General features: G+C 39.5%; 1 protein-coding gene across 2 annotated transcripts in view; it reads right to left on the bottom strand.

Annotated features, from left to right (window-relative positions):
• Positions 1 to 22566, bottom strand: part of LOC148015974 (alpha/beta-Hydrolases superfamily protein) — an 88472-nt gene that overhangs the window by 50636 nt on the left and 15270 nt on the right. The window lies entirely within an intron of this gene.

Genomic DNA, 22566 nt, shown 5'->3' with positions numbered 1-22566 from the left:
AGAGGTGTTAGACTGTTGTTACCAGCTTTTGGGGCCGTTTCCCAACCATTGGAGACCATTTTGGTGATGGAGATTGCATATTCTTGACCTTGGGAGGCTGGCAATTGCTGCTGATGCACTTTCTCCTGAATACCACAGTCTCTGATGCTCCTATTGTTGTTGGTGCATCCGTTTGGGGCTGGTACAGCAGGGCAGCAACTGATTTTGATCAATTCTTCGCAACAAATCTCAGAATTTTCTCTCTACAGCATTCTCTCATCTCCTTCAGCCTATGCTCAGCCATTCTCAGCAATTCTTAGCCATTTGGAGGAGATATCAGCCATTTTTGGTGGCCTGATCTGTAATTTCTACAGTAAACCCTAATTTAGGGCAAAATTTAGGGTTTAGCAGCCACCTTGGGATCCGTGCTAGAGATTGAAGACTCAAGGGTCTGAAATCAATAGCTAATAATTGAAGAATATCAAGGGATTTCAAGAGCCAACCCATCCCAAATTGATTTGGGGCAACATTTGGCCAGCCAAGGGTCAAATTGGAGAATAAGTCTTGGGTGAATCAAGGGGCAAATGACCCAAAAGGCTTGCTGGTCATTTATGACGGCAAGAGCAATTGGTTAGCAAGAGGAGATTGAAGAATCTCGAGTTGTACTCCTTCCAATTGAACGAAAGCTAAAGAAATACCGCAAGGGGTGCCAATTTTGGGGCCAACAGGGTGTCTACTGTCCAAGAATGTTATGGTAAAGTGTGTATTTCATTTTACGTGCATTTATTTATTGCTGTAATTAACTCTTAAATCAGGTTTCACCACCCATTCCAAGAAGGAAGGCTGGTTTCAATCTTCATCACCTTCTCCTACTTGCGTTTGGTGTTCCAGGCCCTTCTAGCAGCATCGTTTTGTAGACTCCACACTCCGACTAGTGGTCACAGACTTGGGATCCGTCACCGGTGGACGTCACTCTCCAACACACCGATCTGCCCTTGAGTATCTGTACACTCTTACATTCATTTGCAGTATTCATTCACTTCAGAGTTGTGTTCTTCTCTCCCTTCTTCTGTTTGTGTTTGAGTTTTTGAGTTTTGCATTTAGGGTTTGAGTTTTTGAGTTTTGTGTTTAGGGTTTGAGTTTTGCTTTCTATGTTTGTGTCTGTCTCTTTGTGTTTCTGTCGTGGTCGTACACTCTGTGTTTCCTTAGTGCAAACCCTAGCAGTTTTCTTTACATGTTCATACCCGTAAGTTTATACACACGGAGATTAATGGATGGGACTTTACACACAACAACCTCCCACTTAAAGGCCCAAAGTTATACCTTTAAGCTAGCCAACTCCCACTAACCGAATGCAATGCTCATGCTAAGCCTTTGCCAGACTTTTATTGTGAACATCTACAAGATTATCTTGGGTTTTGATCTTAGTCAGTGTGACAAGACCATCATCCAAGACCTATTGAATTAAGTAATACCGAAATCTGTGTTTGATGCATGCATGGAACATGGCATTCTTGGCCAAACATACTGCACTCTGGCTATCACAACCAAGAATTGGAGTATGTGAAGAAAGACCAAAATCCTTGACCAAATAGCCAAGCCAAATAGCTTCCTTAGAAGCTTCTGTGGTTGAAATATATTCAACCTCTGTAGTACTCAGTGCTACAATTTTTGCAACCTTGAACACCAAGAAATAGCCCCACGAGCCAAAGTGAAGACATACCCACTGGTAGATTTTCTAGTGTCAAGATCTCCTACCATATCCGAATCACAAAGTCCATGCAACTCTAGTGTACCCTTGTCACAACTCTATAGAAACAGAATTTGTATCCTTTTTCATTAATTTGTCTATATAATGATTTATTAAAATTGTTTCCTTTGCACTAATTAGATATAAAAAAAAGTGCATTGGAGCTGGCCACTGATGAGTGGTCACAGGTTATGGTGGACCCACACGGTGGGTTAGAGAAAAGATAGTTCACACTTCTACCTATATGGCCCGATTGGGCGCCTGTGACCAGAACTCACGCATATCAGGGTTAGACTCGCACACAGAAAGGATTGATGCCTTGAAGTGTGGGCTAGATCCACTAGAACAAACAGTTACAATCAACAAGATGGCATGATCATGAAATGCTTGTATAATGTGCATGTGTAGGTTGAAAGCTTGAAATGCACATTTCTTTGCATAGGAAAGTCACATGAAGATTCTGATACCGTTTTTGCGATGAACTCGGAAAAAGCTTTCATATGACACCCATATTGGGGAGGTCCCTAAATTTTAGGAGATCCCTAAATTTTAGAAGGTCCCTAAATTTTAGGAGCCTCGAATTAGCCTAAAAATGCTAGTCCTAAAATAGGGATGTCATTCTAAAAATAGTAAGTTCTGTACTCTGACTGTGCTTACTAAATTTGGTTGTTTCTATTCTTGACAGTACTCAGCCCAAAAAGAAAGGCCATAGAGAAGAGACAAGTGTCAAGACACTTGTCACACAAGTTTACAAGTGTCCCACCACTTGTCACATCTCATGACACGTGGCAGGACACTTGTCTTGTGCTACTCCACTTTCCCCTTTTGTACTAGCTCTTCCCCCTCCTATAAATAAGAGCTCGTTTTTCTTCACACAGCATCATTTTTCTTTGCTGTAAACTCATGTACAGTACCCACAAATAGCCAGAAACTGGCCCCATCCATCCCCATCATCATCCCCCACTTCTCCATTATCAAATTCCTCCATATTCTCTCTTCTATCACTGCTGTTTTACAGGACAGCAAGCCTGTAAATTCATTACAGCACCTCCTTCTCAAGCTCTTTCTTCCATTTTAGCAATAAGAAGCAAGCCCTATCCATGTACTACTGTTCAACGATGAAGAAAGGCTGATTTCCCCTCTTTCTTCTCTCATACTGTAAAGAAATCAGTTCTTATCATTGCATAATAGATAATGCATGTGTGTTTGTACATCTTTGCATGATCTTGTGAGAGTGAGAATTACTTCTCCTCACTCTCAGGTTGATTGTAACTAAGCTCTTCCCTAAGGGACTTGGGTTGAGCAGAAATACATTCATTCGGGGGGGGTTGCCCATTTTCAACCCTCAATCTTGTCTCCATTACTTTTACATTTTCATGGTTGTAATTTTGTGAGTAATTTTCATTTTCAGCTTTAAGTGTTCATTCTCTTTTATATTAAATCTCAAAAACAAGCAAATATCATAATTGTTAAGCATACTACGTTGTTCGGGGCGTTTACAATGGTATCAGAGCTTTGGCTCGGTCCTCACCCCAACACTGGAAGTGCTTACAATTATAAGTTTGTTTGTTTTCAGCCCTTGCATTGAGTGCTTGAGCATATTTTTTTCTTAAGAGTCTCAATGGATCAGTCGAGTGCTATCCTTCAAGCCATTTAAAGTCTTAGAGAGGAGAATCAGCAAATTCGTGACCAACTTCTCAAACTAGAAAAAGTTGAGAATCCCAAAGAACTCAAGGAAAGAAGCCCATCTGCTTCAAAGAGACAAAGCCATACCAATGAAAGGAGCCGATCAAGAAGTCCAACTACTTCTAAGAGGCAGTCCCATTCTACTTCAAGACAAAGAAAGAGATCGCGTCGAAGCTCATCCTCTTCTTCAAAGTCATCTGGCGCCTACTCTGATGGACCCTCTTCTAGTGACGAAGAGTCACACCCTTCTCATGGAAGACCTCATCATCGTCAAAGGTGTCGACATTCTTCACCCTCGTCTCCATCTTCATCCCCATCAAGCACTTCATCATCTTCAACCTCAAGATCCGGGCATGGACGAAGGCATAAGAAGAAGAAGAAGACTAAGTCACTATCTCAACTTGAAAAGAAGATCAAGTTCAGTATGTATGATGGTTCCCGAAATCCTGATCTTCTTCTGAAGTTTATTCGTCAATTTCAAATTTTGTATGGTCGTGACAAGTATAAAGAAAAAGAAAAGATTAAGTTTGCAGCTTTACATTTAACCGACTTAGCCCATACTTGGTGGACGGGGTTGGAATATGATCATGCTGCCCCAAAATCATGGCGGTAATTTGTTCGTATGATACAAAGCCAATTTCTTCCTGTTCATTTCAAAAAAGATGTAAAAATGGAATGGGATCAGCTTTGGCAAAGGAAAAATAAGTCACTTGGTGACTATACCAAGAGATTTTGGGAGCTACTTTTGAAGGTCCAACATTTCAAGAAGATCAGCAGTTCGGAAAAGCTTAGGAAGTTTCAAGGAGGTTTGCATTTTAGACTTCGTACTGCTCTTAATCATTATCATTGTTCTAGTCTCAGGGAACTCATTGACCATGCTGAGACATGGGAAATGGAGCACAATGGCAACAAATCATTCCAAAAGAATGATAAGAAGAGAGTAGCTGATGATGAGTATTCAGCCTCAAATGAAGGACAAAAACAGCGGCAAAAGCAGCCATCAAATCAAAAGAAAACGAAGCCCTATGCACCTCCTAATGCTCCTCAATTTCGCTCCAATCTATACCCACAAGCAAAGCAACTTTCCGAAGAAGAAAAGCAACGCTTCATGAAAGAAGGGAAGTGCTTTAAATGTGGACAAACAAGCCACATACTGAAGCAATGTCCAAACAAGGAACAAAGCAAGGTTTCTGACAACAAGCCTAAGTCGCCAGTGAAAATCAATGCTATCAGTGATGTAGTTGCAAACACAACTCACACTCCAGAGACGCACAAATTATTAAAAGCTTGGGGACAGTTGCAAGGTAAGCAAGCACTATTCTTGATAGATCTTGGAGCGAATAAAAATATCATTTCCTTGCAATTAGCTAAAGAGCTTGGATTAAAGAATGAAGAGATGGACACTCCGGCAGAAGTTCGCCAAGCTTTAAATGCTGATGAAGGTGACACAGTGAAGACTGTGACACCCTACATTGGCAAGCTCAAGTTTCAAATTCAAGGCTACAGTGACGAAGATACCTTCTGTATCGGAGACCTTGATGGTTGCAATGTGATTCTTGGCATGCCCTGGAATCATAGAGTAGATTCAACCATCTTCTCTCAGAAAAAGAAGGTAGAACTCACCAACAAAGGCAAGAAGTACAAGATCCAAGCTGGAGTTTCTGGAGACACCATACCTATGGTAAGCCATATGCAAGTCTCTAGAGTAATTAAGGATTGTGTCCAATGTTGTTTGCTTTATGTCACTGATGTAAAAGATAATATAAATGCTGAAAACCAAGAGCGACTTCAGCTCTTGGAAAAGTATAAAGATTGTTTTTCGGAAGATCTTCCTTATCAGCTTCCCCCAGAAAGGCCAGAAGACCATCATATTGATATTATCCCGGGCAGTTCTCCTCCTAATATAGCACCATACCGTGTGAGCCGTCCTCAACAAGAAAAAATCAGAAAGCAAGTCAAAGACCTACTCAACCGTGGGCTAATTAGGCCAAGTAGCTCACCATTTTGTTCACCGGTTCTTCTTGTTCAAAAGAAAGATGGCACATTCAGGATGTGCATTGATTATCGAGCCCTCAACAAAATCACTGTGAAGAATCGGTTTCTTATTCCCAGAATTGACGACATTTTGGATCATCTAGGAGGCTCAAAGGTTTTCAGCCGCATTGATCTAAAGAGTGGTTATCATCAAATTAGGGTAATACCACAAGATGTACACAAAACTGCTTTCTGTACTTCATACGGTCTTTATGAATTCTTGGTGGTTCCTTTCGGATTAACCAATGCACCAGCCACCTTTAATCGAATGATGGAGTGCATCTTTAGAGAGCATCGACAATATGTCGGTACTTTCTTTGATGATATTCTTGTCTTTAGCAAGAATGAAGAGGAGCATCATCAACACTTGGAAATCGTTCTACAATTACTTTAACAAAATCAACTCTTGGTAAATGGTAAAAATAGTGAATTTTTCATGCATAAAATAAATTCCTCATGTTCATCATGAAGATGAGGCCATTTTTGGATTATCCTGATCGTTTCTTGGCTTATGCTCTTATTACCGCCGCTTCATCAAGCATTTTGCACATATGGCTTCTCCACTTCATGACCTTACAAAGAATAAGATCTCTTTCCAATGGAAGGAAAAAGAGAAGGCAGCCTTCACAAGGCTGAAAACAGCTCTTACTTCTGGACCTGTTCTTATCATTCCAGATCTGGTAAAACCATTTGTGGTGGAAGCAGATGCTTGCGATGATTGTATTGGTGCAGCGCTAAATCAAGAAGGCCATGCCGTAGCCTTTGAAAGCCGCCGTCTAAATGATATGGAGAAAAGGTATGACATTTATGAAACGGAGCTCTTAGCAGTGGTTCATGCTTTAAAGATATGAAAACATTATCTTTTAGGCAATGAATTCCTTATTAAAACTGATCATCAAAGCTTGAAGTATTTCAAGACTCAAAAGCATTTGCAGGAGAAACATGCAAGATGGGAAAATTTCTTGTCTATGTTTCATTTTCAAATTATGCATACTCCAGGGAAACAAAATGTAGTTGCTGATGCACTTTCTAGAGTGCCTCGCATTGCAACTATTACAGTGGCTCATCATGAAGATTTTCAAACGATGAAGAATACTTATGATAAAGATACTAATTTTACAGCAAGGAGGTTCTCATCCAGTTTATTCCATCAAAGATGGTTACCTTCTCATGAACAATCGCCTTTGTGTCACTCTTCCTGTTCGACAAAAGGTGCTTAAAGAAAGTCATGAACCCCCTATGCAGAGCATAGAGGAAGGGCAGCCGCTCTAAGTGCAATTGAGTGCTACTTTTATTGACCAACATTACGAAGAGATACACATAACTTCATTGAGGCTTGTCTGGTATGCCAAAAATCCAAGTATGATAGGCAGAAGATTCCAGGATTGTTGCAACCTCTTCCAGTGCCCAAAGATCCATGGGAATCTATCACAATGGATTTCATCTCATGTATTCCAAGAACACCTCAAGGTCATGATATGATTTGGGTCATAATTGATAGATTCAGCAAACAATCACATTTTATTCCATGTCATTAAACATTGAAATTCACACAAGCTACAAGACTTTTCATTCAACATATCTTCAGATTACATGGTATGCCTTCTGAGATCATTTCAGATAGAGACTCCAAATTCACGAGTAACTTTTGGCGTGCTTTATTTGAGAATTTGGGAACCACTTTAAAGTTCTCCTCAGCTTTTCATCCTCAAACTGACGGCCAAACAAAGGTGATGAATCTCACTCTTTTGGATATGTTGAAAGCTTATGTTAGTGAACATAAGTCACAATGGGAGAAATATCTTCCATTATTGGAGTTTGCTTACAACAATGCAGTGCACTCATCCACAGGGAAAGCTCCAAATGAAATAGTACAGGGTAAAGTGATTCCTCCTCCAATTATTCGCACTAAAGATAAGATTTTTGCTGCTGATGAGTTTGCTTCAGATTTAAAAACCGCAATGGATCAAGTTCGAGCCACTATCAAAGTTACCCAAGAGCAACAAAAGAAGCAAGCAGATAAACGAAGAAGACCTTTGGCTTTTGAAAAAGGTCAATATGTCTTGCTAAAGTTTGATAAAAGCAGACTCAAACAAGGTTTCGGTCAAAATTTATCTTTTCCAAAGCTCTCCAGTAGATACTTTGGACCCTTCAAAGTGATTGAGAAAATAAATGAAGTTTCTTATCAACTTGAGCTTCCTGCTCATTTGAAGATACACAATGCTTTTCATGTAAGTTTGCTAAAACCTTACATAGGACCAGAACCAAAGCAACCCATTACTGAAGATCCCCCAAAAATTGAAGAAACAGAGCAACTCTTGGAAGCTGAACAGATTTTGTTTCACAAGAATGAACCACGAGAAGTGGCCTTGTGACACGAAAATTCTTACTAAAATTCAAGAATCTACCCACAACAGATGCACAGTGGGTAGATGAAAAATTCATGAAGGATTACCCAAACATTCTTCAGCCATATCAAGAAGCTTTTCAGCTGAGGACAGCTGAATAAAAGCCAGAGGGCTGTCACAACTCTATAGAAACAGAATTTGTATCCTTTTTCATTAATTTGTCTATATAATGATTTATTAAAATTATTTCCTTTGCACTAATTAGATATAAAGAAAAGTGCATTGGAGCTGGCCACTGATGAGTGGTCACAGGTTATGGTGGACCCACGCGGTGGGTTAGAGAAAAGATAGTTCACACTTTCACCTATATGGCCCGATTGGGCGCCTGTGACCAGAACTCACGCATATCAGGGTTAGACTCACACACAGAAAGGATTGATGCCTTGGAAGTGTGGGCTAGATCCACCAGAACAAATAGTTACAATCAACAAGATGGCATGATCATGAAATGCTTGTATAATGTGCATGTGTAGGTTGAAAGCTTGAAATGCACATTTCTTTGCATAGGAAAGTCACATGAAGATTCTGATACCGTTTTTGTGATGTACTCGGAAAAAGCTTTCATATGACACCCATATTGGGAGGGTCTCTAAATTTTAGGAGGTCCCTAAATTTTAGGAGATCCCTAAATTTTAGGAGCCTCGAATTAGCCTAAAAATGCTAGTCCTAAAAAATAGGGATGTCATTCTAAAAATATTAAGTTCTATACTCTGACTGTGCTTACTAAATTTGGTTGTTTCTATTCTTGACAGTACTCAGCCGCAAAAAGGAAGGCCATAGAGAAGAGACAAGTGTCAAGACACTTGTCACACAAGTTTACAAGTGTCCCACCACTTGTCACATCTCATGACATGTGGCTGGACACTTGTCTTGTGTTACTCCACTTTCCCCTTTTGTACTAGCTCTTCCCTCTCCTATAAATAAGAGCTCGTTTTTCTTCATTCAGCATCATTTTTCTTTGCTGTAAACTCATGTACAATACCCACAGATAGCCAGAAATTGGCCCCATCCATCCCCATCATCATCCCCCACTTCTCCATTATCAAATTCCTCCATATTCCCTCTTCTATCACTGCTGTTTTACAGGACAACAAGCCTGTAAATTCATTACAGCACCTCCTTCTCAAGCTCTTTCTTCCATTTTAGCGACAAGAAGCAAGCCCTATCCATGTACTACTGTTCAACGATGGAGAAAGGCTGATTTCCCCTCTTTCTTCTCTCATACTGTAAAGAAATCAGTTCTTATCATTGCATAATAGATAATCCATGTGTGTTTGTACATCTTTGCATAATCTTGTGAAAGTGAGAATTACTTCTCCTCACTCTCAGGTTGATTGTAAGTAAGCTCTTCCCTAAGAGACTTGGGTTGAGCAGAAATACATTCCTTTGGGGGGGGTTGCCCATCTTCAACCCTCAATCTTGCCTCCATTACTTTTACATTTTCATGGCTGTAATTTTGTGAGTAATTTTCATTTTCAGCTTTAAGTGTTCATTCTCTTTTATATTAAATCTCGAAAACAAGCAAATATCATAATTGTTAAGCATACTACGTTGTTCGGGGCGTTTACAACCCTTTCTATAGCATATACACTTGTCTTGTGTACCTTTTAAGTATCTAAAGATACATTTCACTGCTTCCCAATGTGGTTTGCCAAGGTTAGATATGAATCTCCTAACAACTCCCACTGTATGAGCAATGTCTGGATGAGTTGCAACCATGGCGTACATCAAAGAACCACAAGTTTATGCATAAGGTATGCTCTTCATAGCAATAGCAACTGCATCATCTTTTGGGCAATCAACTTTGCTAAGCTTTGTATATGGCAGTAAAGGCACACCAAGAAGCTTAGCATCAGCCGTATTAAATCTATCAAGTACTTTGTTGTTGATGTACAAGCGCTGCCCTCTATCTCTTTTAATGCACATATCCAAAATGTGTTCAACTGCTCCCAAATCTTTCATTGAGAAGGCTGAACTCAGCTGTCTTTCAAGAGCATGTAGAATACTCTTATGCTTTTCTACAATCAGCATGTCATCCACATATAAGACCAGCACAATAACGCTTCCATCATCAACAGTTTTAGTGTATAAGCAGCAATCTACATGACTGCGTTTGAATCCATGGCTGAGCATAAAAGTATCAAACTTTGTATACCACTGTCTAGGGGCTTGTTTCAACCCATATAAGCTGTGTTTCAACTTACAGCTTTTCATCCAGGTCACCATGAAGAAAAGCAATCTTCACATCCATTTGATCTAACTCTAAATCCAAGGATGCAGTGAGAGCAAACAAAACATGAAGCATAGTCATCTTCACCCCTCATGAAAAACCTCCTGGAAGTCTATGTCTTCCTTCTGATATAGCCCTTAGCAACCAAACGTGCCTTGTATTTGAGTTTTCCATCAATACATTTCACCTTATAAACCCATTTATTAAGAATAGCTTTCCTATCCTTGGGCAAAAGTACAAGCTCCCATGTGTTATTCACATACAAAAACTTCATCTCTTCCAGCATAGCAAGCTCCCACTTTCTCTTATTTTCACATGACTGTGCCTCTCTAAATGTCAGAGGTCACCTTCATCAATCAATAAAATGCAACCCAAAGATAGTTGAAACCTTTTTGGCTACCTCCTGACGCGTGTAAACCTTCTTATCCAATGATCTGTATTGATAGGCAACACGCCTACATCCTTAGGTATGTGCACACCATCACCCAGTGGCTGATTTTCAGCATTTTATTGCTGCTATAACCTGTTTTCAGCATGTTCTTCTTGCTGTCCTATTCCATCATGTGCATCTATTTGCTTTCCGTTATCTTCTAGCTGTAGCACAATAGGTTGCTGCTCATTTTCAGTATCAAAAGGGACAAAATCTTCAAGTAACGATTACTGAATGGCTAGCTGTTCATGCTCACATTTGACCTTCTTTTTGTTAAAATAACTATCTGTAGCATTTTTCTGCATCTATTTGCTTTTCATTATCTTCTAGCTGTAGCACAATAGGTTGCTACTCATTTTCAGCATCAAAAGGGACAGAACCTTCAGGTAACGATTGCTGAATGGCTAGTTGTTCATGATGACATTTGACCTTCTTTTTGTCAAAATTACTATGTGTAGCATTTTTCAGCAACTTTGCCTCATTAAGTACTACGTCTCGACTGGATACTATCTTCCTATGCTGAGGAAGCCAAACTCTATAGCCTATCTCTCCCTCATCTCCATATCCCATGAAGATGCTCTTCATGGATTTCATATCTAGTTTAGTCCTCTGACTTATAGGAATATGCACAAATGCATCACAACCAAAGACACGCAAATGGTCATATGAAGCAAGTTTGCCAAACCAAACCTCTTCAGGATTGCCATTTTCCAATGCACCATTGGGAGAGCAATCGCACACATGAACTGCAGTTTTAAGAGCCTCTCCCCAAAACTATTGCAGGAAATTAGTTGTGGACAGCATGCATCTGACTCTCTCACAAAGTCTGCGAATATATCTTTCAAATACGCCATTTAATGCAGGATTGTAAGGGGCTGTCAACTCCCTCTTAATGCCATGCATCTCACAAAACTTTTTGAACTCGTTAGAAACATACTCGCCCCCATTATCCGTTCTTATAGCTTTTAACTTGAGCCCTTTCTATGTGGTAGCAGAAGCATGAAACCTTTTAAAAGCATCCAACACTTCCTTTTTGCATACACCCATGACTTTCTACTCAAATCATCAATAAAAGTAACAAAGTACCATGCATCCCCATAAGAATTAACAGGCATAGTGCACACATCAAAGTGTACTAAGTCAAGAGCATTGGACTTCTTAACACCACTAGAGTAATAAGAAAACTTCACATGTTTTCCATATATACAATCATTACAAAAGTCCAGACCAGAGCCTTTTACATCAAATCTCCCTAAAGAGGAGAGAACCTAAAAGCTTTTCTGGCTCATATGGCCAAGTCTTTTGTGCCAAAGTTCCATCTATGAATGAACTTCAGCCACAACCAAAAACTTGCCAAGTAATGCTTTACAATGTAAATAATAAAAAGTCCCCTTTTGTTTGCCTTAAACAATCAGCATAGAGCCCTTGTGGACCTTCCAAGATCCACCACCAAAGGTAGTAAAATACCCTCTTGCACCAAGCTGCCCAACTGACAATAGACTTTTCTTTATGCCAGGTATATATCTGACATCTTGCAAAATCAGCTCTTGACCATTTTCAAGGGCCAAGTGAATGGTACCTACACCCTCTATTTGACAAGCATAATCGTTACCCGAGTAAACCTTGCCTAGGCAACTTGCAATGTATTCAAAAAATGACTCCAAAGAGGAAGTAACATGAAAAGAGGCACCGCTGTCCACTATCCATGATTGAGACAGCCCATCATGAGCTAAAAGTAAGGCATCAATTACCTCCTTCTTAGTGATGTCCATATCATCTGTTGCTGCCATAACATCTACATCATTACATGAGGTTGCAACAAGTATCTCTCCAGTGTCAAAGAGCTCTTAAATGACCACACTAGATGCAACATTTGCCTTTGCAACTTCTTTTGAGGAAGAGTTGTCATCATCTTTCTTTCTTTCCTTGCTATTTCTTTCTTTCTTGTTCTTTCTTGTAGTAGCGACAATCAGGCTTTTTATGCCCTTTACATCCACATTGATAGTAAGTAATATCCTGCCGTTTGCCCTTGCTTTTACTCCTGCTTTTGCCTTTATTTCTTGCATTACCTCTCTTTTTAGACCTGCCTCTAAGATGATAGGTTGAACCATTGCTTTCTCCACTAGACTTTCTTCTAATCTCCTCATTGAGAATAGAGCCCCTAACACCATCAAAGGTTAAAGCAAGGTTATTGCTTAGTGAAACAACCAGAGACTCCCAGCTATCAAGCAAAGTCATCAACAAGAAAATAGCCTTCAATTTATCATTGAAGGGCAAACTAGAGTCCTACAACTGACTCAAAATCCATGTGAAAGCACTTAAATGCTCTGATGCCAACTTAGACTCATCCAACTTCATGTTTACAAGCTTGTACATGAGATGCACTTGATTTACTAGAGTTGTGTTTTCATAAATGTCCATCAACTTTTTCCATATGGCATAAGCTGTATCAAGATGCTTAATGTCTATTAAGTACATCATTAGATACTACCATTTTAATGTATGCAATGGCCTCCTTGTTGAGTCTATCCCAATCCTCATTTGTCATAATTGCAAACTTGACTTCCAAAAGAGCATCAGCACAATCCTTGAGAAACAAAATGCCTTGCATCTTGTCCTTCCACAAGTCAAAGACAGTGCCATCAAACCTCTTGATTTCAATAAGGGATTTAGTGTCACTATTGCTAGAAGCATTTGCAACCACTTTTCAGCAATGCACCCAAAAACCAATGCTGCAATTTATGACAGCAAACAATGAGCTGAATATTTAGCTAATATCAACCCAAATTTTCAGACACTAAAAGCAAGATTCAATCCAACTACATGTACAGCAGTAAAAGATGGTTTTTAGCAGTATAACTGAAATTTAGCATATAATCCATATATACATCACTACCAAGTGACTCCCACTTCAGCAATATCACCAAAAATACATCTGCAACAATCCCAGATCTACAAGTGATCACTAAGGTTGCTGCAACATGACTATTCAGCAATACATCAACTCAATGGGAGCTGCCCAACATGTGTATTGCATCCATATGTGAGCAAGTCAACTTTTGATACACAAAGAAAACACCAAAATTCTCTGTAATTTCTCCAAAATCTCACAAGTGGGAGATAAATCTCACTGCTTACAATACCAAGATTGCTTCAATAATGTTCCCAATGTACATTTCAGACATCAATTTTGGCAAAATTCTCAAATTTCAGCAAAAGCCCCAAAATTTTACTGACCAATCTGCCCCAATTGCATTAATACATGATCCCGAGAGCATAAAATGGGTAAAATTTTTTTAAAAATCCAAAATCTTGCAAAAGCCCCAAATTTCTCAAGTCCCAATGTGCACCAATGTCAGTAAATTTGGCTCAGTTGAGCAAAATTTCACTGATATAAGAAAAGCCCCAAAATTTTTAGAGCCAATGTGCACAATTTTTGCGATTTCTAGGTCAGATTTTCCTATTCTGAATCACAATTCCCAAATCCAGGAAAAGCCCCAAAATTTTCAGCCAAGATGGCACACAATGCTTGTGGACGTGAACACCCCGTAAGGGAGGAGAAAAAAAATTGCATAAGAAAAAAAAAGGAAAGAAAACGGGCCTGTCGAGGCATTGACGTGGCCCTGTGCTCGACCTACGTACGCGTGCCTCACCTTGTCACCGCTTGATTACAAGCCGTCGCCTCCTCACGTGCTATCAGCATCGACCTGGCCTGCACCGTTGCTGGCCTCACGTGAAATGTGTTGGTCGCCCGTCACCCGCAGCCCCTACGTCGTGCGACGCTGACAGTCGCCTCACACTGGGATTGCCTGTCAACCTACTATACCTGAGTGCCTGCACACGTATTGCCATGCTACCATACATTCACAGTCGCCTGATAGCTATCGACTCCTATGCAAAAGTGAGTTTTTTCTCACATGCAAACCTAACTCGCACTTCTTGGGAAGCACAAACACATACCGGAGCTCTAATACCAATTTGTTGTGTCACAGTGCAATGGAGTGAATGAGCAAGAACCAAGCTAAGAGTGAGAGTGAGGGAATCCAACATGAATATTCCAATGTATTCCAATACACTAAGAATAAAAATGTATTTATATGTTAGGATACAATTAAGGATGTATTCACACCCGTAAGTATTCATACGGAGATTAATGGGACTTTACACCCGAAGGGACTCTACACCCAATACTTTGCACCACTTAGCGATTGACAGGGCATGGGACCACATACATCCAAATGAACAAGAGCAAAGGTTCACCCATGTACTTCATACCGGACTTCTTATGTGTACTACGTGTCTACATGCCATATAAATAATGATTACAAGACTCAAAACACTTTTAGTTTAGGAATGGAAGATACTGCAAACTAGTAAGCATTTTCATTCCCTTCAAAGTTATATGCCCAAGGCAGCAATGCCAAAGAGATATATATGGAACTGCAACCATAGCCAAAACACAATCAACTAACCCAAATACAAGGGATAGAGGGTACTAGACTTAGCACCACGTGCAATAACAAGATTCCCACAGGTAATCTTCCATGAGGAATCACGAAAGGAGATAGCATAACATGCATAATCCAAGGTGCCAACAGAGATAAGGCTCTTCGTGAGAGCTAGTACATGGCATACATCATGAAGAGTGAACATGCTACCTGAACCAAAACACAACAGAATATCACCAATACCAACTGTCTCCTATCCTAGGTCATTACCCAAACGAACAAATCCAATCATACTACAACACGAGTAAAACCACTCTCTATGAGGGGTCACATAAAAGAAAGTCCTCGAATCTATCAATCAACACTGAGTATATGTTGAAAGCATCACTCAACTGTGAAGCATCCAAGGAAGAGACTGTCACTATAAGGGTACTAGACTTAGCACCATGTGCAATAACAAGATTCCCATGGGTAATCTTCCATGAGAAATCACCGACAGAGACAACATAACCTACATCAAGGTGCCAGTAGAGATAAGGCTCTTTGTGAGAGCCGGTACATGATGTACATCATGAAGAGTAAACATGCTGCCTAAACCAAAACGCAGCGAGACATCACCAATACCAACTATCTCCAATGCCAGGTCATTACCCAAATAGACAGATCCAATCATACTACGATAAGAGTGAAACCACTCTCTATGAGATGTCACATGAAAGAAAGCCTCTGAATCTGTCAACCAATACTTTGTATATCCTAACAAACCATCAGTCAACTATAAAGCATCCAAGGAAAAGAGTGTCAATATAAGATCATCAAATACATCAAGCTACACCACATTAATCTCCTAAATCTTAATACTAAACTTGCTAGGCATAATGCTGTGATTATCATTCTTTTCCTACACTTTACATTTTCCCTTTTCCTTGCGCTTGTCTTCGCACATTTTATGGCATTGTGGCCGAATATGACCCGCTTCCCACAATAATGACAAGTAAAACCAAACCTATGGCCATAGGACTTGCTGCAAGATTGTCCACGTGTCCTAGATTGAAACCTTTGAGAGTCTCATAGCCATTTCCATCCTACCAGTATCTCATAGCCAATGCATGTAACATATAGGAAGCATCTACATTTTTTCTCTTCACCTCTTCTACTTGGAGGACACTCTCAACATCCTGCATTTCAGCCCATCCTTAGCACATAGAGCCATACGGAAAGTGTTCCGCGACTCAAGTAGAGTACTAAGCAGAAATATCCTTGAACTTAATAACCTGTGAAGCTAAATGTCACAATGATTCTTAATCTGTGTCCAAATCTTATATGCAGTCTGATTTTCAGTCACAGTATTGTAGTAAACCTGCTTAGAGAGTGATAACATGATTGTGGACTTGCATAGCTCATCCAATTCATCCCAATCCTTAGCCACAATGTTTACGGGTTCGGTACCCCATTTTTGAGTGGTCTAACCTGCAATTTCTGAACTAAAACCTGCCATATCTAGGTCTTCCAATAGCTATAGTTGGTCCTATCCAATATCTCAATATTGAAGATAGTATTGTCGTGAGAACTACCAATCATAATGAGACCAAGAAAGTGCACAAAAGGGAAAAACAAGCTGTTGTAATTTCCTACAAATCAGACCCAAAACCATTGCTAAATCAAGCCGGAAACAAGAGGTATTGACAAAATAATGAGCTGTCCATAAATTGTAGTCAAGAAACTATCAAGACAAGGTAACTACTCTCGTAAATAGTGTAAAGAACTACAAGTACAGCATGCTGAAAATAGAGTACAGTAATAAGAAATCAAAGACAAGTATGAGCTATCACCGACAAACTACAAACTGTAACTACCAAGGATATCCTGCACAATGCAGGGTATGTACGAACAACTAGCAATCAGTAAACATGTGACCAGCACCCAAAGCTGTCAACCTTAGAGTGTCGAAGGGGAAATACATCCAATGGTATGACATGTAGGTCTCACGGGTGACAAAATGAGTGTATTTCTCACAATTTTGTCATGAGAAAACTCATCGCATCCACACGCAAAGACACACTCATAGTGAACAGTGAATAGAAAGAGAGAAGAAGGGTGTGTTGGAAGGTCACGTCCACTATTGAGAGAGTATGAATGAGGGTACAATCCCTAAGATACCATAGTACCACACTCAAAGTGGGTGTTAACACAAGGAAAATACATTTCTCCAACTAGAAGATTAAAAGTATCCGTGGATAAGAAAGCGTTCACACCCAAACAATGGAGGACACAATGACTATAACAAACCTCTAAATGAATGATGTGAAATACAAGGAATGACAAATCAATCCCCAAGTTGCAGTAAATCTGACACCTTGCAAATGACTTCAAACTTTTCTCTCAAAAGAGCCTTAGTAAATACATCTGCTAAATTATCTGTGTAGCTATATAAAATAGTTCAATCTCCGTAGCACAGAGCCTCTTGTTAGCGAGTGTGCCAAGATCGAAACACGTGATGCTGAGATATGCACAGTGAGAGAGTGCATGCCGAGCAGAGAGTGAGAGAGAGAGAGTACAAGACTCAATGTGGGTATAATGACGAAGTGTATCACTCTAGGTTTTTTTTTTTTTTTTTAATATATATGTAGTACATATGTAAGGATGTGTGCACACCCAAACACCATAAAAGGCATGGTGACCCTTTATTCCCAACAACCTCCTACCTAAAGGCAACATGCCTAAAGGTAGAGAAAAAATCAACTAAGTCTATGTATGTACAAAGCTGAAATACACATATACTATCCAACCCCCATCATCTGGCGGCAATGAGCAAACTGCTCTACTAAAAGACCATTCGTGAGAAGATCTGCAGGGTTATCATCCGTATGTACCTTGACAAGCTCAATGCTCTCACTATCAAGTACATCCCTAATAAAATGATACTTCACTTGTATGTGCTTTGTCTTTGCATGAAAGACAAGATTCCGTGCTAGCATAATAGCACTCTAACTATCACAGTGGAGGATAGGAACCTCTATAATGCTAAGCTCTCTCACCAAACCTGAAAGCCATAAAGCCTCCTTGCATGCCTCAATGGCAACCACATACTCTGTCTCTATCATAGATAATCTAACACACTTCTACAGCCTGGATATCCAAGAGACTACTCCTCCTATGAACATGAACACATATCCTGAAGTGGACTTCCTACAATCAGAATGAACAGCTGGTCTGCATCTGTGAAGCCAACAACAAATGACTTATGCTTCCCAAAGCACATGCACAAATCCTTTGTGCCCTTTAGGTATCTCATGATACCCTTCATTGCTTCCCATTGGTTTTTGCCAGGACATGCCATGTACCTCCTAACCACTCCCACCCAAATACCGTAAAAGGCACAATGACCCTTTATTCCCAACATCTCTCCCTGGCATAATGAATGCACCTCAATGTGCTCAATGCAAGTATGAAACACTAGATTCCTTAAAAATGCCATGGTACTCTAACTTTCAATACAAATACAAGTGGGTGAGTGTTATCTCACACTAAGATCAACTAAAAGCATAGTCACAAGAAGCGTTTCATCCTATTTCACGTTTCGAGATTTCGAGGTTTGGTTTTGTATTTTGTTTTGCTTGCCACCTGAGACTTCAAGACGTCAAAAAATATAAATTATAGTAATTATAATTATGAATGATTATATATATATATATAGTTACTAGTACCTAGATTCTAAACTCTAGAGTCAAAAGTTTAAAGCCTAGAATATAAACATCCATTTCATCTTGATTTTACTCATTTGAAAATTAGCATTCATGATTCATAAATCATAGACTATAGTATACATACTAAACCATGATTCTATACACAACAACATATGTATAAAAATAGCTTTAACGTAATGCAAACTTCAAAGTAAAAGTAAAAGATATACTAATGACTCATGATAGCATCATCATACATAGAAAATAACAAAAACATAGCAAATGTGAGAAAAGAGTCAAAGACTCTTGAGTTTAAACTTAAAGCTCATGGTTAGTATAAACTACAACCAAAATCTAGTTCCAATCCACATCAATCATGACGTAATAAATGTGTAGCTAGTAGCTACTCGCAGCTATCAATAGAGCCAAAGCCACTGCCACTAGTAGATAAAGTAACTTAACCCATCTCATTTTCAATTGAAAACTCTGATGATGCTGACATCTCTTGCTGTGAGAAATGCACTAGCTATGAAGAGAGAAATGAGAGAATGAGCAACAGATAGTGTGAGATGAAAACAATAGAGTGTACTTGCTAAACTAAAAGTGACAAAATGAATACAACCTCAAGTCTAAGGTAGACCTACCCCTTAACTCAACCGAAGCCAACTAACTCTAGTACTAAGTCTAAATGTGGTGATACACTTATTAACTTAGTTGTGTTTGCCCTGCAAACTAGCTGACTAAAACATTGGGCACTGTCCATAGAATTGGCAAATTCTAACACCCCCCTACAATACCAATGTGATGGACATACAGGAAGCTCAATCACCAAAGGGTAGCAAGTTCAAGGACTTTCAAAAAGCCTCAAACTTCTCACAAGGTAGTGCTTTGGTGAAAATATCCACAATATTTTCCTGTGGAGGAATATACATCAAACTCCTCTCTCTTGCATAGCATCTCTCTTTGACATAATGGTAATGTATCTTAATGTATTTCATGCAAGCATGAAACACAAGATTCCACACCATTGCAGTAGCACTTTGATTGTCAAAAAGAATGTGTGAAGAATCCTTCAATACAATCTGTAGATTAGCCAACAATCAACGCAGCCATACACACTCCACTATTGCTGTGAAAATTTCCCTCTACTCAGCCTCACAAGACAAGGTAGACATTGTAGGTTGTTTATTATCCACGAAATGCATAAGCAGCCCAATCTAAATTGTTGTAAGCCTATAGGTGCAACTCTTCTACCCTTCCCCTCCCCCTCCAACCCAAGGAAATAATAAAGCATATAACTAAGTACCTTTCAAATATCCACTTGACAACTCGTCAATGTACCATCCATGAGCTGTGCATAAACCTGCTCAGCTAGAATACTACAAACTATATGTCGGGACGTGTGTTGAAAATGCAAATAAGGCAATTGACTATAAATTGCAGCATCATACATATTTTCGCAATCATGTATGGACAGGTTTATCCCTAGCTTGATAGGAGTGCACATAGGTTCGCAATCTTGTATGTTAAACCTATGCAAAAGCTTATCCACATACTATGATTGCAACACAATGATGCCATGCTGATTTTGGGTAAATTGAAACCCCAAATAGTAGTGTAACCACCCATATTTGACAAAGCAACGGCATGTTTCAATTTAGTCTTGAAATCTGTACTTTTGTTGTCTTTTAGTCCAGTGAGCAGCATATCATCCACAAATAGAATGATAACCAATAGGTTCCCCTCCATTCTTAATGTACAGTGGGTGTAGTTGGACTATTTGTGAAAGCAAAGCTGCCCAAATAAGCATCAACCTTAGCATACCATGCACAAGGAGCTTGTTTTAATCCATAAAGAGCTTTATTATGCAACTTGTAAACGATGTGCGCTCTTTCACTTTCACCACAAACCCTAGAGATTGTGACACATAGACATACTCATATAGTACTCAACTGAGTACCAAAATCTCAACATGGGATACTAATGCAAATATAAAACTATCAAAACTATCAATCTCCTCGAAAAGCATGCCCAGACAAAACAGCACCCAATTTGCAATTTACAGCAATTCAGTGCTATACTACTGCACTTGCCTCGAAATGCGTTTCTCTACCAATTTGACAAAAACCACAAGATAATGCTATTGCAGCACCTGTTTCCTGCTTTGGGATGAGTGCCAAGTGAAAGCTCCAAATTTCCACGAAGAAATTCTGAGAGATTGGAGAGATTTTGTACTAACAGCCTGAAAATCTGATGAAATGTCACCTTAGGATGCATGTTGACAGGAACTAGCAACTTGAATGCACCTCGAGATGCACGCAAGAGCCAAAAATGAGCATAGTGACCCATCCAAATGTTCAAGGATATAACAGTTGATCAGCCATTGCCTGCATTCAATACACTCCCTAGTGACTCGAACAGCTTCCAAAATAGGTGCCTACAGCAGGTTGGTCTCTCTCTTACTCCTTTCAACCTCCAAAACGGTGGATCAGCTAGCCTCAAATAGCCTTTCCCCCACTTGCATGAAAAGGTTTTATCAAAGGGCAACATTCTACTTGAATTTTCAACTATTTGAAAATTGTTTAGAATTTAACATTCTAAAAATTCATTTCAGCCCTTTGTCCCTACCCAAAAATTTCAAAATACACGTCCATAGTTAAATTCGCTAAGCCACTTTGATTCCCAAGAAGAGGTCCTATGCATTAATTGGTCCCTGAATTGGTATTAATTAACCAATTAATGCTTAGCTCCTAATGTTACCATTGACATTTATGACCAATGAAACATATGGGAGTTGATCACCAATATCATAGCCTAGCACATTTGGATGCAAGCTGCAGCCATGCAACAAACCTTCAAGATGTATCCATAGCAGAGACACTTTCGAGAATTTGGACAGAGATTATCCACACTCTTCGTGAGAGATGAGAGACGATGCAAGGAAGCTCTGAGAGAATGAGGAGAAGAAGGGAGGCCTTGCTACAAACATGGGACTCATGCACCATTTATACCGCCTCTCAGATGGTCTGGTATTATAGCCCACCAAATTGGTTATGCACACAACCATTATATTTGTGATGTACTTGATCAGGGGAATATTCTCCAAGGTGTTATTGATAGGTTTCTTTTCTTGGGAAAAAAGGTCATTGTGAAAGTACAAAATTCGAAAAGATAGAGCAGGCACACAACCAAGGTGCTCTTAGCCATTCCCACATGACAATGTTTCCAAGAGTAGGGGACAAGTGTCCCCCTGTAAGGAACAAAAATCAAAACAATCCTATACAGAAGAATGCATTCCTTCAAGATAATGTTTGAAAGTCATAAGAAAGTACCACTATGAATGACAATAATATCTGCTTTTGATTCTGACAAAACCCACTTGGTATGAAAGTTCATCCCATAGTAGCATGACAACAGTCGAGTGTCCAACAGCTGGCAGGCACTCAACTTTACAATGACCAAAGCAGGTTTTACATTTATTAGAACATGTGAGAGCATACGATGAAATGTGGTAGGTTTTCTAAAAATCATCTGGCAATCTGAAAAAGAAAACAAGAACCTATAGCTGCGTAAGCCCCTTTCCATAAACAACTCCTCAAAACAAATAAATGACAATTTAATCCGAAGTCCACTTCTGCCTCCAAAAACAAGTCTTTTGATGAGATCAATCAATGTTATCATTGTCACACTTCCCAAAGTTGGAACCATTCGGCTTACCTCATAAGCCAGCAAATTTCTTCTGTAAATTCTTACTTCTTCACTCAAAACTTGACTTTCTTTCTTCACGATAAATCTGAGATTGTGCCAGAAACTTTGGCCCAATGTTTGGACAGACTTTTAGTCTGCAATGAATAAATCAAATTATAATTCGGGTAAACGGTGGGTGTGAAACCAGAGTCTGTAAGTGCTGATCTA

This window comes from Lygodium microphyllum, chromosome 23 (assembly GCF_053477565.2).
Source record: "Lygodium microphyllum isolate KBCC chromosome 23, Lygodium_microphyllum_v1.1.10, whole genome shotgun sequence".
Taxonomy (NCBI): Eukaryota; Viridiplantae; Streptophyta; class Polypodiopsida; order Schizaeales; family Lygodiaceae; genus Lygodium; species Lygodium microphyllum.
Note: the sequence above shows the minus strand (reverse complement) of the source record. Positions and strands in the feature narration are given on the sequence as shown.